The 18354-nt window shown below is 34.4% G+C and overlaps 2 pseudogenes; both read right to left on the bottom strand.

Moving 5' to 3' along the window:
- Window positions 1–6255: 6255 nt before the first annotated feature.
- Window positions 6256–7410, bottom strand: LOC147292323 (uncharacterized; annotated as a pseudogene).
- Window positions 7411–7848: 438 nt separating this feature from the next.
- Window positions 7849–8823, bottom strand: LOC147292322 (uncharacterized; annotated as a pseudogene).
- Window positions 8824–18354: the final 9531 nt, after the last annotated feature.

Here is an 18354-nt window from a genome sequence, read left to right as displayed (position 1 = left end):
AACTTGAAATTAATCAAATACTTAAAATTTCTGAGTATTTGACTGAGAGGCTGAGAAGTTGAGAGGTTGAGAAGTTGAAGATCTTAAGAATTTGAAGAAAGGTTGATGAACTTGAAAAGCTGAGGGGTTGGGTCTTGTTTTCAAGATTTGTGTTTTTGTGTTGATCGTGGATCCCTTTTATGTTAGATTTTTCCCCTTTTTATACTTGTATTTTCTAAGTGTGAACGCTCCAATTGTGCCGCCTGTCATGAGAACTTGTTCCTGACCAACTCTGCATGTCCAACAATGGAAGTTGTCTTTGAAACTTGTTCAAACAGTGTCAGTCTCACATATATTCTTTTTGAAACTTGTTCCTAACTAAAATGTCACTTTCCATCATCTGGGGCCGTCATTTTGCTTCTTGGGATCTGTGTTAATACTTTATGCTCAATCTATCGCATGACATTCGTTGATAGCTCTGACTTCTGACAAAAGATGCTTCTTTGTTTTGCTGTTCGTCGAAGAGTTGATGAAGTTATTCCGGTCCAAAAGAAAAAACACTTGGTAATTTTTGAAATGTTGCTCTTTCGGCGAGAGAGATTTTGCCAGGAACTGTTTGATTTGCTTGAAAACACTTACCATGATCTTTGTTCACGTGGCACCTCTATTTGGACAACACATAGCGACTTCTTCAAGAGTTGGACTCATGAGTTAGGCCAACATTTGAACATGAGCTGGGCCTGGTCATTGGGCCTTAGTGAATTTAAGCTTGGTCATGCCTTTGGCTTAATACCAAATTACAGTGTAAACATTAACATATACGGGAACGTGAATGGATGTGGGGCCCACATGAAATTAGGAATGTGATTCATGAATTTGGAGGAATTGGATTCCATAGGGGGTCCGGAATGAAAATGAAAATTTTATGTCCAAAACACCCTCACATATTTTTTGATAATCTAAAAATACCCTCTATAGATGAAATAAAAAAATCATAAGATGTCACCATGCTCAATAGTTTTTCTTTTTACACCATATCAATATTTCTAAAATATTATAACTTATAATTAAAAGTATAAAAATTATGATTATTTAATAATTGACATAAATATTATTAATTTTGTATGGGGGCATTTTAGTAATCAAACAGATTTTGATTTCGATTCCTGCCAATTAGTAAACATGTTTATGAGAATCAAATTTATTTTTATTCTGATTCATAACAGTTAGTAAATACGTTAATGGTAATTACTGATTTTGACTCATTCTGATTTATACTTATCTTGATTTATGCTTATTCTGATTTCAGTTTAGTAAACATTCTCCAAGTGGAATGAGAATCAATACCTAGTCCCCCCAAAGATTGTGATTTCTTTAAAAAGAGGAGTGTGATTCTTACTTTGGAGTGGGGCCCATTTACTTTTTGATTCCTAAATGTAAGTAAACACATGATTGGAGTGGACTGAGAATGACTCCTATTCATTTCACTCTCATTCCTTTTGAGTAAACATGGCATCAATGAACATATTAATATGAATGAGAGAGAGAATCAGGGTGAGTGATGTAGAACTTATGACTGGATAAGTATAATTAATAATGATTCATTGTAATTTGATGATTTATAGAATTCATTGTTTAAGCGTAGTAATTATATTTAAGTCTTAAGTCAAGGGGAATGAATCTATATTCCTATAAGTAAAGTCTTATACTCTGCTAAGATATCAGAATGAATTCAAGTTTACCTTCACTTCTTACTCCCTATTTATGTTCCCTACTTATTTCTCATTAAGGTTGAGACAGTGATTTTTCCCTTGTTGTTCACCCTACGTTAAGTTGGTATTAGAGCATGGCCTATCCTTGTTTCTAGGGCTGACAACGCACCAGTTACTCAAGCTACATTTGAAGCCTTTCAACAAGAGATGCAAAACGCTCTTGCATAGATCACTCAAGCCTTGAATCGCAAGCCTCAAGTTGAAACCATCACAAAGCAGTATATGATTATGATTCTAGCGATGAAGAAGTAGACAATATCCATCTACTGCCCGAAAACCAAAAGGATGGCCAAGACCGTGACTATCGAATCAAGGTAGACCTTCCTTCTTTCAATGGTAATTTTCACATAGAAGACTTTCTTGATTGGCTGTCGGAAGTAGAACGTTTCTTTCATTATATGGAACTTTAAGAGGACAAAAAAGTTAAGCTTGTGGCTTATAAGTTGAAAGGTGGAGCTTCAGTTTGGTGGAAACAATTGCAACTCACAAGAATGCATTAGGGAAAAAAGGCAATAAGGACCTGACCACGTATGAGGCAATTGCTTTATTCTCACTTTCTTCCAACAGATTATGATTAGGTGTTATTTAAGCACTACCAGAATTGTTGTCAAGGCAATTAAATAGTACGGGACGTACTATATATGCTACATAATTTTATCGTCTTTCTGCTCGAAATAATTTGGCAGAAATAGAAATACAACAAGTTGCAAGGTTTATTGGGGGATTAAGGCCAACTATACATGATTGTGTTGCTCTACAACCTATCTATTTTCTCAAAGATGCAGTTCAGCTAGCCACAAAGGTTGAAGCTCAGCTTGACCGTCCAAATACATGACAACAATATTCTGGAAAAGACAGTCTTCCTACCCAAGACCAAGGCAATGGTAAAGCAGTCACCAAAAGTAGCAATCCACCACCTAATACAAATCTAGAGTTTGGAACTAGCCATACCAAGGTTTTCGGAGGAGCCAATCCAAGGAATGCATCAACAAACCCTAGCTTATGCCCCACCACCGCCAATCAAATGTTACTAATGTGGACAACCAAGTCATCGTTCAAATACTTCTCCTTAACGTAAAGTAAATCTGGTCACTCATGAAGATGTTGATAATGAGGCGCTGCAAGAGTATGGAGATGATTATCAAAGTGACACTGAGGTGATTTACAAAGATGAAGGTGTTTCACTAGTGGTGTGCAAGTTGTTATACATCCCAAAGCAAGACCTCAATTCTCAACGCCATAAATTTTTTCAGACAAGGTCCACTTTCAACCAGAAAGTTTGTACTTTAATCATAGATGGCGGCATAAGGGAGAACATTGTCTTTAAGACTATGGTTAACTTCAATTGAAGATGAGGAAACACCATGCCCCTTACACCATTGGCTGGATCAAACAGGTTGGTGAAACTAAAGTAACTAAAAGGTGTTGCATTTCTTTTTTAATTGAGAAATTTTATAAAGAAGAAGTTGTATGCCTTGGTGGTGAAAGGAGCTGATGTCAACACCGAGCTTGTGCCAGAGAAGTTGAAACCATTGCTGGCAGAATTTCAAAAGATCATGCCCTATGATTTACTAGATGGACTGTCACCCATGCGAGACATCCAGCACCATATAGACCTTTTTCCAGGAGCTACCCTACCCAATTTGCTCGATTGTCGAATGAGTCTTAAGGAGCATGAGATTTTGCAGGGGTAAGTAGAAGAATTGATCAACAAAGGTGTTGTAAGGGCTAGCATGAGCCCTTGTGTAGTCCAGCCTTGTTAACTCCAAAGAAAGACGAGAGTTGGAGGATGTGCATCGACAGTAGGGCAATCAACAAAATTACAGTTAAATATAGATTTCCAATTCCAAGATTGGATGATATGCTTGACATGTTAGAAGGTTCACAAGTCTTTTCTAAACTAGACTTGAAGAGCGGATACCACCAAATCCGCATCAGACCAGGAGATGAGTGGAAAACTGCCTTCAAAACAAAGGAAAAGATGTACGACTGGCTAGTGATGCCTTTTAGACTTTTGGATATGCCAAGTACATTCATGAGGTTAATGAATTAGATACTTAAATCATTTATTGGTCAATTTGTTGTTGTCTATTTTGACGATATTTTCAACAAAACTTCAACAAAACTGAAGAAGAACACCTCAAACATCTTTGGGAAGTTTTCACTATATTGAGTGAAAATAGTTTGTTTATTAACCAAAGAAATGCAGCTTCCTAAAAGATAGCCTTGTATTCTTGGGTTATGTGGTGACCAATTCTGGCATCAAAATAGATGAAGAGAAAGTTAAAGCGATCCTGGAGTGGCCTACACCTCAATCAGTCCATGAGGTGCGCTGTAGCTTTCATGGATTGGAAACATTCTATAGGCGTTTTGTCAAGAATCTTAGTAGTATTAATTGCAGCTCTTCTTACAAACTGTCTGAAGTAATAACAATTCACATGGTCCAAGGAGGCTAAAGAAAATTTTTAGCTCATCAAGGAAAAGTTGACTTCTGCCCCAGTGTTAGCTCTTCCCAGCTTTGAAAAATTATTTCAAGTTGATTGTGAAACCTCTTATGTTGGCATATGAGTTGTTCTGTCTTAAGAAGGGAGGCTAATTGCCTTTTATAATGAGAAGCTCAATGAAACCAGAAAGAGATGGTTTGTATATGAGCTGGAATTGTATGTTGTGGTTCGTGCTTTGCGACACTGGAAGCATTATTTAGTGCAATGAGAATTTATTCTATTCACAGACCATCAAGCATTGAAATTTATCAACAGCTCCACCACGACAAATCGTATGCATGCTCGATGGATATCAACTCTCTAAGAATTTACTTTTGTCTTAAAACACAAATTTAGTCGGGCAGCAGAATAAAGTTGTAGATGCCTTGAGTAGGAGAGTTTCTTTCTTGGTCACTCTAAAATAAGAGGTGGCTGGGTTTGATTATTTGAAGGATTTATATGCAGATGATGAAGATTTCACGGATGAGTTGTTGAAATGCACCACTAATCAGCGAAATAATGGAGAATTTCAGCTACATGATGGTTTCCTCTTTACAAGAACTCGTCTTTGCATTTCTAAAGGTTCTCTTTGGGAGCACATCATCAAAGAATTACATGGGGGAGGATTGGTTGGTCACTTGGGAAAAGATAGAAGTATAACTCTGGTGGAGCTGCGGTATTACTGGCCGTAGTTGAAGACTAATTTTGGTCGTTATGTTCATCCGTGCTACACTTGTCAAGCAGCCAAAGGCCAATCTCAAAATACTGGCCTTTATACTCCTTTACTAGTACCTAATGCACCATGGGATCAAGGATTTATTAATGGATTTTGTTTTGGGTCTTCCTCGAACCCAACGAGGCATGAATTATGTCTTTGTGGTAGTTGACTGCTCTTCAAAATTGGCGCACTTCATCCCTTGTAAAAAGACCATGGATGCCACAAATATTTCTAATTTATTCTTCCGTGAGATTGCTCGTCTCCATGGCATACCTAAAACCATCACTTCTGATCATGACAGTAAGTTTCTCAACCACTTTTGGCGCACTTTATGGAGACGTTTTGACATTATACTCCAGTACAACAGCACTTGTCACCCACAAACTAATGGTCAGACATAGGTGGTGAATAGGACGTTGGGCAATTTTATTAATTATATTTCTGGTGATCGACCCAAGCAGTGAGATTTTGCTATTGCTCAAGTTGAGTTTGCCTATAACAATATGGTGAACTGTTCTACTGGGAAATTAAACACCATTTGAAATAGTGTTTGGCAGAACCCCTCAGCACACTCTTGACTTGGTACCTTTTCCCAAACTACCTGGAGTTATTGCAGCCGCTAACCATTTGGTAGAAAAGATGGCAGCCATTCATGCTGATAGTAAGCAAGGGCTAGTTTGGTATTGCTATGCTGTGAAAATAATCACTGTCAAATGTGTTGTGATTATAATCAGCTGTGAAATAAAACAATTGAGTGTTTGTTCAACTGTATTATGAAAAGTGTTGTAGGTACAAAAAACGATTCTTATATGTTTGATAAATATTAGTGTTAAAAGTGCTTTGACTGTATATAATGAATAACATGGACATGAGGCTGAAAGTGTTTTATAGTTACTTGGTTAAAAAACAACTTCTACTTACGTTTATACATTTTTTTTGTTCTAAGTTTTTTCATAATTTCCAATTTGCAAAAAATATATATATATTTATAAATATATACCAACCATAGACAAATAAACTTATTATGTTTGGCATCGTTTCAAAATTACATTTGGAAAAAAATTGCAAACCATTATAATTTTATTTCTCAAAAAAAAAAACATTAAAATTTATTAATACAAATACGGTGCCATAATTTCAATGGCACATTGAAGTACCATAATTTTAATTGAATAAGTAATGAAACTTGAATACTAACCAATGTTGACTGTTAAATCCTACATACAACATAAATATTAAATAATTTTGGTTTATAAAAATAACTAAACTACTCCTATATAAATATATATATATATTAAAATATCTAAATAGATGATGCACTCATTAAACTTGCAGCAATATTATTCCTCAATGCCTCCATTTCTTGTGCTACCCTACCATCTTCTTGTGCATGAGCTTCCCTTCCTATCTCTTCACTTAGGAAGTCATTTGGGTCATCTCCACTTTCTTCAAAATGATAATCACGTTGGGCATGCTTTCTTATATAGTTATGAAGTGTCATGGTTGCAATAACTATTTTCACTTGCTTCTTGAATGGATACTAGGCATGTCTCGTAATATATTCCATCTTTTTTTCCACACTCCAAAAGTGAGTTCAATAACGCTTCTAAGAGAAGAATGTGCTTAGTTGAATACTTCTTTATAGCCAATTGGTTGAGTACCCCTACGGAAATCAGGAAGATGATACCTTTCACCTTTATATGGTCTTAAATAACCTTTCATTTGTGGGTATCCTGCATCCATTAGATAATATTTTCCTGAAAATACAAGATATATTTGGTTTATAATAAAATGTTTAATTATAAATTGAACAAGAAATTAAATTATGTACACATTTTTTTTCTTAAAAAATTACCATTTGGAGGTTTAGGAAAATTCAAAGTATGATCTCGTAGAATCGAAAGGAATACCCTTGTATCGTGAGCAGTGCCTTCCCAACCTGCACATGCAAATATGAATTGCATGCGGCCATTATATTTTGTGTCAGTACTCCCTTCTTTCCAATATATGGTACTTGATCACAGGGAGATATTGAGGCATGCACATGTACTCCATCAATAGCACCAATGCAATCCTACAAATGATAATAAGAAAGGCTTCAAATAAAATTATAAACCCTAATTTACATGAAAAAAAAAAGTATAATAATTACCTTAAAATGAGGCATATATCTGGAATCTCTCATTATTTCTAGTGGGATTGTTTTAAACTCGGGATCCAATGGTTTTATGACATCTATAGCCATACGACATACAATATCTAGTAAAATACCAAAATATCTACTCACAGTTTCACCAGAATGTTGAAATCATTCTTGTGCTAGTCTATTTCTTGCACCATGTCCTAAAATGTGTAAAAACATTCACAAAATCTCAGCAGCACCCATTCTCCTGCTACCCTTCAACCCGCAATTGATTTGCAAGTCATCACATAATCTTATAAAGACATCTTTGTCCATCCTAAATAGATTATGACAACGACTATCATTTCCTTCTAACACTCCCATCAACCAAATATTACCTGTTTGAGAAGAATCCATACAAGGATTTTTATAAAGACATTTTAGATAATAAAGTTCAATAGCTCGGGCACATACGCATATAATTTGGTTTGTCACTTCATCTTCAGGAATGTTCATACCCTAAAATAAACCTGCAAGTTGTATATGTTTTCATGAAACATCATTCCACCATGAATACAAATATTAAATACAGAAATATAAAAAATGATCATACAGATAATAGCAAAACAAAAAAAAAATTATCTAAATAATAGTCAAATATAATAAGTTAGCAATCCAAATAAAAATCGCCAATTCAAACAATAATGTCAATAACCTAATATAAAATAAACACAAAATAAGGGCCCTGAAAATAAAATAGTCGATCTCTCCTACTTATATTTTAGCTAATTCATGATTAAGATACTGTAGCTTGAGGTCAGAATCTTTCATGAAAGAAAACATCTCTCTCTTCTCTTGAGATATGAATAACTGAGTTGCAAACTACCACAACTTGCTACCAGGCTCTGCTCCAGGTAGAGTTTCAACTACTTGCATCACTTCAGGAATAGTACTGCCATGTAAACCTGTATTCAATGAGACTGGAGCACTTCTACCTTCAACTACATAAACAAGTCAATCAATTTGCTGAGATAATTTTGCAGCACCTCCCACCTTCCCTCCTCCTACAACAACTCCTTTACCTTTCCTTCCATTCTTAGCTTGTGTATCATTTGGATTGGTTGATCTCTTTTCCCCCCTTTCTTCAATACTTTTCACAGCTTGATCGTGAATTTCAATTTTGATGAATTCATCTGATGAATCACCACTATCTTCAACTGCAAAGACATCATCCTTGGGAAAGCGTGCTTACCAGTGGCAGTGGTGTTCATGAACATCCTATCTAACTTCTCTATCATCTCAGAATTAATGTCCTCCTTTCGAAATTTTGCATATTCATATTTCATACTATAGTAAAAAAAATCATTAAAAAGTAATAAGTTTACACACCTGAATTTTGTTTTGCCACCATTCATCAGATGCATCAACAATATTACTAGTCGAATTCCACCCGAGACCGGTTTCTTTCCCAATTAGTTCTTTCCACAGTTTCCATTCAATTTTGAGTGCATCCCACTTATTTTTCAATTGTGATCTATCATATTGTCTTCTTGTCTCTTTATTAATATTTGCAACCAACCTTTCCAATCCAATTTTATTAAAATGAGTACCAGGACGATTTCTTACATCCACCTCCTTGATACACAGATCACAGAATCTAATTATAGTTTGAGCATTCCATATTGCCGAAGTTCGGGATCCACTTCTCACATTTGTAGTAGTGTTGCTATTATTATCATTCTTTCCCATTTGTGTGTGTATATAATATAGTATTGATAACTAATTATAATTATTGGTAGGAAGTAGGAACATTTTTGTTGGTATAGCACTAGATTTGCCAAAAGTCAACACCATAAACCCATTAAATAATTACACCAAAACAAAAACCAACAAAACTCAATAAAGCCAAAGAACAAAACCAAAAAAAATTAGAAATCATGCATCAAGACTCAAGAGGACCAAAAATTTATGGATGCACTATTTGAATACAAATCACATTATTATTCTTGAGGAACGTAAGATGAATGTTTCTTAAAAATAAACAACAATTATACTCCTAAGAAAATACAAATAAACAACTAAAGATTAATTTTTCTTTTGTTTCCAAATTTTGAATTATGTACTACAATCTAAGATACATACTAGACAACTAATTTTAAGCATTTCAAGGGCATAATGTTACTAGTCACATGAATTGTTTACTTTCGACTTTAGACACATTCTTACATGTCTGTATGCTAAAATTTCAGTTGACCCTTCAGTTCGAACCCTGTCTAAGGTCTTTAAGAAATTAAACTGATCAAATATCTTTCAAGCAAGATTAAGAATTTCAATCTTTGATTATCCTACAACCAAATTTTAAATATATATATATTTTTGGTTGTATAAAATATCATGACTTTCCTAAAGAGATTTGATTAAGATGCATAATTGTCATAAGGGCCTCAGTAAACAGTAGTGGTAAATATCATCCACTCATATTCTTTGGCATTTCTCATATAAATTGGCTAGTCTGAATACTTAAGCCTGTACTTTGTGCATGAAGGCTGGAAACTACTGTACCAGGAATAGGCCAAAATCAAACTTGCTACAATTTATGTGGCGTCCAACTTATCACTTAGTTTAACATATATGCTTAATTAACATTTTAGTTTTGGGATAATCATACATATCTAGTTGTTACCGAGGAAAAAATTCATAATTGAAATATAATTTATGCAATTTTTCCATTGACATTTTACTTCTTTATATTACAGTAATTTAGTAAGCTTGTCATTACTTTTGTTTTTACCACCAGTGAGTATCGCACCAGTGATTCTCTCTCTTAGAATTCTCAATGAATTCAATCAAACTTCAATCAAATCAAACAATAAACTAACAGAGAAAAAGAAAGTGGAAGATGAGGAATCACCATGTCCACCACTAATGATTAAGATATATAGTGTTGTCTACAATTCATTTAAATCTGAGTTTTACCCAATAGACTAATCAACACTTATATCTCGATCTACAACTTAAAACATACACCTCCTGACTTTCACAAGCCTAGCTCTCTGTCCTCCTCTTTGTTGATGGTTTGTATGTCTCTCTCTCTCTCTCTCTCTCTCTCTCTCTCTCTCTCTCTCTCTCTCTCACTCACAGACACACACACACACAAATTTGAGAGATAATTATTAAGGACTGCTGCCCAAAAAGACAAAAACAAGGAAGCCAAAAAGTTGCATAAAAGCTACTTTGATATGTTGGGCTTGTGCTACTCTTCAGAAGTTCCTATAATTGAGAATATCCTGAAGCGTATGTGGTGTGTGTGGAAAAAACAAAATGCCAAGATTTTCAAATATAAGGAAAGCTTCATATCCAAATAGAATAATAGATAATCTGAATTACTGATTTTCAGCTTGTGAACCAAACAAACGATTGCATAAAAAAAACCACTCAAGAACACAAAAATTAAATCCAAACAAAATACAAAATTAGTAATAGGATTTCCAAATTCAGAATTTGAGGAACGATTAGTGCAATGGGTTTGTGAGAGAAAATAAGAACAGAACAAGTGATTTTGAAGAGAACAGAAGATAAAATATAAAACTCTAAGATTAAATAGCATGAAAGATTAGTGAAAAAATATAAGGATATACTGTTTAGTATTCTGTTTCGTTGTTGTATGTATTCTATTTCGTTATTGTATGTATTCTGTTTCGTTATTGTATTCCTTGTCACATAAGGATATACTGTTGTAAACTCTATATATAGCCCATTTTGGGAAGAAGAAAGTGATTGAATTATTTTTCCTAAACCTAGATTTTGACTTCGTATTAGAACTTAGGTTTTTAACCTTCGGCCTTTGATCTTGGTTTTTGGAGTACCCTACATACTTTTACCCTACCCTAATTACCTTTGGTTTTAAAGAATTTTTTTCTGAAAATTATGTATCTTGCATTGCTCTTGGCATTTGTTTTTCCGTTGTGCTACAAGAGGTCATCAATTTTCTCTATCACCCATCATATACCAGTGCCTAGCGAGCGCTTGGTACTATACTAGTTCGTGTTTGTGGGTTATGTTGCTTGTTTTTCCTTAGTCTTTCATCATGCATGGGCGGCTCTTTCGATGATGGGTAGGTACTAGTCTAAGAATTAAGTGGAGGGTTGTGGCTGCATGATTCTTCTCTTCCACCATTCTTGAATCATGATATCTCTTCGCCAATTAGTCTTGATAAATTGGATTGTACTAATAGCATGTACAATGATATGGCTAAATGTTATGCTAAAAGCCATATATGGTGGAATTGATAAAAAAAAAAACTCACTACAATGACATGAATATATTTAGCATTTGTTATGCTAAAACTATATTTTCAACTATACATAGTGGAAAATATAGCAAATGCAAGTGTGAGTTTGGGCCGGCAACACAAGCCTTGTGCTTGCTGCTTGAGTGCACGCAAGGGCCTTGCATGGTGGATTAGGTGTGCTTCAAGGGTGCGGCCTCCTAATGGTTTACGCCTCTTTTGATGGGCTGCACCCTCTTGTGGCCTTTGTGAGACTCTAGGCAACGACATAAGCTTGGATTCAAGGCTTATGTTGCTGTCTAGGCCCAATTTTATTTTATCCTTATTTTTATAGCTTGTTTATTCTCCAAATTAGATCCATTTAGCTCAATTCCTCACTTTTGCTTCATAAACCTAAAAAACAGAAAGACACATAAAAACATACAAAAATTTCAAGTTCTTGCAAGCTAAGTTAAAGAGTTAGTGTATAAAAAGAAGATATGTTTTATGTCCAACAACAAGCGTGCATTAAAGTGTGTATTTGTGGGAGACTCTCCATCTCATAAAGGATTCAAGTGCTATCATCCTCAAAGGGAAGAGAGAGGAGAGAGAATGAACATTTTAATTAAAAATTTGTTAGATTATAATTTTTAATGGAGTACAACTTTCACGTGACCTGTCAACTAGCATGTGATGAGAAAGATAGACACATAAGTGTATGCACCAGTGATAGGTAAGTTTTTCTCATTGTCAATATGTAAGTAGTTTAAGAGAAAGAAAATAATTTGCCACATCAAACTAAATCTAAGCAAACCATATAATCTGAGGGTTCGAAAGTTGTGCCAAAAATTTCGTTAAAACAAGGTGTCAGGGATCCTTCCCTTTTAAAGAGTTAGGAAATAATTTCAAGTGTTTGAATCAAATACAATACACTGATCTAAAAAAGATACTTAAGTTAACCACAACTAAAATAACTTGAACTCCAAACACCTTTTTTTTCTAGAAAATTCAAATTTTAAGTAAATAAAATTTTCCTTTCCACACTAATGCATTTTTCAAGTCATTGTAAGCATATAAGCGATATTTTCATTTCCTTGGTTAGTGCCCATTGTCGTATTCACGAGCTCTATTCATTGGTCATGGCAACCGCCTCAGATTTTAGCCACCGAGTACACTGCACAAGCAGACTCTAAACATATTTAATTTGGATCTTTCGCCTTTGGGAGATACAATCCCTTCTTAAATAATTCACCGGGCATATATAACCTCTTCTCAATCAAAATCATGATCCACATCTTTTTGTATTTTCCCTCTCAATAATATTTTCATCAATTACTCTACTTCAAATCAAAGTTAATTCAACTAATTTTTTAGATAGCTATACATGATTTATTGTAATAAAACCAATCTCTCAACCCATGTACAAATAGTACTCAAAGAATTAGTTCCACAATAAAAGAATATCTCAAGAGTACTTCTTAATTTTTTCCATGACAAGAAGCGAATCAAGGTATGTATTCTGCATGATAACCTATTTCTTCCAAGTAGCCTCTACTACTCCACAATACCTCCTTAACACTTTGACTATAACGGATTTTCCACAAAGTACTTGGCCTCGTGAGTCAAAAATTTGTATCGCTCCATCATCAAATGAAACTTTTTCTAAGATATCCAAATCCTCTTAATTTAATAGATGTGATGGGTTAGGCTTTTATTTGTGAAGCATAGACACATGAAAAATATTATGAACTCAAGTGAGTTGGAGAGGGAGTGTTAAGTGGTAAGCCACTTCACCAACTCTTTCCAAAATCTCAAATGGTCCAATGTAGCGAGGTGACAAATTGCACTTCCGACCATATCCCCTAACACTGTAGTATGGCATAACTCTAAGGAATAAATGATTGTCTTCCTCACATGTTAATGTGTTATCCTTCTATCAGCATAACTGAATTTTTTGACGGCTTTGAGTAGTGAGAAGACGATGTTGAATAATCTAAACTTGATAGGTAGTTTCACGCACTAAGTCGACTGAGCCAATCTGCGTCCAAGATGCGCTTATATAATTTAGGGTTCCAACCTTCGCAAAAATTACTTTTGTTAAACAAAAAAATCTAATAAAATAAGGGTACAATTGTAATTAAAATGATATAATAAAAAAAAAGTTCAAAAATCAATAAAAAGAATATAGAGAGAATAGGAGTTATAGAAATATCACGACTAGGGGTGGAATTTTTAAATCGCAAATCGATTTTCGAAATGGACCGATCGATCTGGTTATTTTCAATTTATATGAGTTAATGGATAAGAAATCGAACCAGTGATGTCTGGTTCGGCAGCGGTTTGAAGCTTTCATTTTGCCGATACAACCGAACCGAACCGACCATAAATGAAATAATGTGTTCTCAATAAAAAAAAGAAGGTAAACAAGTGTCATTCCTATGATTCAAAAGCAATGCCTTATCCACGGGACCAGTAAGCTCTTGTTAGTTTTGTCCCAATAAATATATTTATACCAAAATTAGCTGATAAATTTAATATTTTAGGTTACTCTCAACTTATCTCTCTCATTTTCTTCTTTATTTTTCTTTAGTTTTCCGCCGCCGCAGGTGCTCTCTCTCTCTCTCTGTTCTTTATTAAGTTCTTTAACTCTATCACGATTACCCAATTTTTTTCTTCTAAAAAAATGTTCTTTATTTTTCAGTAAGTATGGAAACTGCATGTGTAAAGGCTTTCTACCTCAAAGGCAAGAGGTCTGCTCATTTTGTGTTGGATGCAGAAATTGTAGTGTAGGAACTTATGGGGGAGACGAACAACATGGCCATCTATTATGGCTTTATTGTTTTTGTTATATGTTTCTTTGTGAAATGGACCAAATGGTTTATTATTTGTGGTACGACGATATCAATCGAGTGGTCGGTACAATCGATCGTCGATAAATCGACTGCTTTAAATCGATATCAGTGTCAAATTTGGCATTCTGATCAAAATCGGAAGATGTTCGGTTGTGGGCTTTCGCTTCGGTCACCGAATTAATCGATTCCACTTCTAATCTCAAGTTCCTAAATATTTTTTAAGTTAGTGAACTTTAGCGTGTTTTTTCCGTGTCATTAACTTACACATCAATTGGTATATTATATATCGGTTTTAAAGATTGGTTAGTTAAATTGTCAAATTTAAGATATCTTATTGGAAATCCTAGCGATATGAATAATAGTTTACATAATAGTTTACATAATAGTTTTTGAAAAAAAAAATGATATTATAAAATTTACCACATCAGTTACATTTAAACTAATATTTATATCTATTAAACATTTTGTAGCATGACATAAGGACATACGACGGTGATAGTATGATGTCGCAATGTATTCAATATTACGATGGTAATAGTATGTCATCACAAAATATTCACTTATTATGACGGTAAATTGTGGTTACAAAATTCTGATACAATTGTTATTTTTTTTTTATAGTGACTAGTATTCACCTTTGTCTTCATCTAAAGACATTTACAAAGCCTTTTATAAGGTACCATTTTCCTCAACTTATAATTTAGGTCTTCAAAAACTAGCAATTGTATCTTTTTGTTTCAACATCTATCAATTAGAAAATTTAGTAATTCATTTTCATAACAACGTGCTTCACCTTCATGAAGCTTGGTTGAAAATTCATATGATAATGTCAATTGGCATAAGGACATACGACGGTGATAGTATGTTGTCGCAATGTAATAAATCTTATGATGGTGATGGTATGCCATCGCAAAATATTTACTTATTATGATAGTAAATTAATAAATCTTATAATTTGTTGTTACAAGTTAACTTCACAAAAGAAAAATGGAACACCATTTCGTTTAAAGAAAACTCAAACTATAACTTGCAAAAGATTTTGAAAAACATGTGTCAACACAAGATAAGATGAAAAATTCGGGTTGCTACACCTTAGGCTATTTAAGCATGTCTTTTACATATTATTAATAATTAATTGAAAAATACAGCAGCTATTTTAGGCATTGGTTAGAGTGTCTTATCCTTTACTCTTGTGTCAGAGCACATCAATATTTGGTATCAGAGCACAATTGATGTTGGGTGGCCGGCGTTCGAACAATGAACTCTATAACTGACACCATGCGTGGTTTGAACAATGAACTCCATAACTACATCACTCTTTCTCATCCTCAAAAAAACCACATTTTAGCAATGACTTTTTGGGTGATCGACGTAAATTGCATCGCCTATAGTTGCAATTGACGACCAAATATCTATTTCGTTGTCTATGATTTTATGTTTGGAAAACTAATTTGTAAACTCATTGGTAAAGAAACTAATAAAATTTGGCCACATAATAGTTATTTGCCTATAGATTATTAGGCAGGGATTTCTTAAAAGCTGAAAAACGAGGCCTCTTTCCATAAGTTTTTCTTATTTTTTCACTTTTCCCCAAAAGAAAAAAAACCTCATTTCTTTTGATTGACTCTCTCTTTCCACATCACCTAGGCATGTATATATTTAGATCCTTTGGTCCTTTTGAAGTGTTCAAACACTTGTGCTTGTGTAGTTTGTATATATGTTACATTTGAACTAAAAGGCTTTTTTACAAATCACCCAAATTAAAAATTGAATTATACTTTGATTTGCAAGTCACTACCTAAATTAAAAATTGAATCAATCTGCCACTTGAATTTAAAAAAATTTGCAATGTACCGCCTCCGTCTAAGTCCATCAATATTTATATTAAAAATAACGGTATTTTGGTCTTTTTAAATTAGTTTTTTTATTATTAAATATATAAATAATTAAATAAAAAATGAAAAAACAGAAAAAATTAACCCAATAACTCCCCACTCACCACCGCCACCCCCTCCCCCCACTCATCTCTTCCCTCTGACCCCACCACCACTGACCAGCCACCCTCTGCACCCTCTGTTCCCCGCCTCTCTCCCCCGGACCCCCGCAAACCCAGCCCATCCCCGCCCCTGCAAGGAAAATGACATTGTTCTCAAGGTATGTTTTAGCCCATGCCTTCATCACAAATGGGTCATTCACTGCAAACATGAATCAAACCCTTAAGTTACCTATCAGATTATAGACTGAGGGGAAAAGAGAAAGAGAGAGAGAGAGAGAGAGAGAGAGAAAGAGAGAGAGAGAGAGAGAGAGAGAGAGAGAGAGAGAGAGAGAGAGAGAGAGAAAAGAAGTGCTAGTGTATGGATGAAGTTGGGATAGGTTTGGGTGATAGGGATCGGTGGGTGGGATGTGATTGTTTTATTTTGTAATTTTTTTTGTTTAAATTATATTTTTAGTTTATAAAATTTTATTTGTGGGTATATATACTAAGTAAAATTTTGGGTATGAGAAGAATATTTTAGGGTATGAATAGTATCACTCTTAAACATATCTCATGGAGATTCAAATTAAAAGACCAAATATCCCTTAAAATTTACTTGAAAAGACCAATATACCCTTATTTTTAACGAATATATTGACGGAATAGGACGGAGGCGTAACATTGTAAATTTTTTTTTTAATTCAAATGGCAGATTGATTCAATTTTTAATTTAGGTGGTAGTTTGCAAATCGAGGTATAGTTCAGGTGGGTGATTTGTAAAAAAACTGAACTAAAATTATCTTATGTTTATTTCATATAATTTTTTACATAAATTACATTTATAGTTTATAATGTGAATAAAAAATGCCTATTAATTTATAAATTAAAACATAATTGAATGAATCCAAAAATTAAAGAAAATTAAATAATACCAAAAGAAAAATAGTAATGAAAAAAAAGGAATAAGCGTCAAAAGTTGATTTCCTTGCCTTTGACACATCCATCATTTTGCAGCAAAATGAACATAATGGGTGACAAAATTTTGCGCCAAATACGTGTAGTTCGCGCCATTCCCCGAGAAACTTGGAGATGAAATTTATACAATAGGCGACAAAGTTTGGTGCCAAAATTCAAATCTCGCGCAATTCTTATGGACACATTGGCGACAAAATAATGTTATTCGGCGACATAATATCATCTCAATAAGTAAACCGCGATGAAATCTGTCTTTCATGGCCAATTTTCATGAGCGACGCCCTATAGGCAACAAAACTAGCGACGAAATATTTTTGTGACCTATATGGTTTGGCGATGAAATATCAATTTTTAAAGACGAAATAGTTTGTCGATCGCCAATTGACTTTTTTCTTATACGATCGTATGAAGGCTTGCAATTGTAACAATTCTAATGATGACAAGGAAGAGATAAAAAAAATGATCCCTAATGATATTGGGGTTTCAACAACATTCAATGTTTCTGACTTGCAAATTTATCATACAGAAAACGGGTTACTAGTTTAGACTCGAGGGCGATTCCTTTCCAACCTGGGGAGTCTGATGCAGGTGCATCCAAAGAGTCAAGCAAGCCCAAGAGAAAGTCGGAAGCCCCAAGCCATCTTAAGGATTATGTCAGCAAATAATCCTAGCTATCCTATTTTCCTAATTTTCTGCAATTTATTTTCTGATTTCTTGTTAGTTACTCTTTTATATATTTTCCTATTTCTGTTAGGGTTGAGATGTTATTTAAGCAAGGTTTGTAATTGTATTAAGGACTTTTCTAACGATTGAATGTTATTTAAACTTGAGAGTTGGTGCACTGGTTCTTTTGTTTTCTGGTGTCTTGTGATCTTTGCTGTTCAGCTTGTGTTCGGATACCTCACCCATCAAATTAGTATCAGAGCACAGTTGATGTGTGGTGGAGTCAAGGTGATTTCCATGGCTCACAATAGGCGTGGTCAAGGAGGTTTTCGAATGGAGGGTCGTGACAAGGACAACGACATGGAGGAAATTAAGAGGATGATTCAATAACTTTCAGATCGAGTAGCTCGCATTGAAACTTGAAGCCTGGATAAGGGGAGTTTCGATGAGGAACAGGAGGATAACTCTTTCCACTTTTTGACAAATAAACTCACATTATAACAGGTTCTGTGTTTTTTGTGCCGAGCGCTCGCCACTCTGCTAAGCGC

This window comes from Dryas octopetala, chromosome 2 (assembly GCF_963921425.1).
Source record: "Dryas octopetala chromosome 2, drDryOcto1.1, whole genome shotgun sequence".
In the NCBI taxonomy this organism is placed as follows: Eukaryota; Viridiplantae; Streptophyta; class Magnoliopsida; order Rosales; family Rosaceae; genus Dryas; species Dryas octopetala.
The sequence above is the reverse complement of the archived record's forward strand: the minus strand, read 5'-3'. Positions and strand labels throughout refer to the sequence as shown.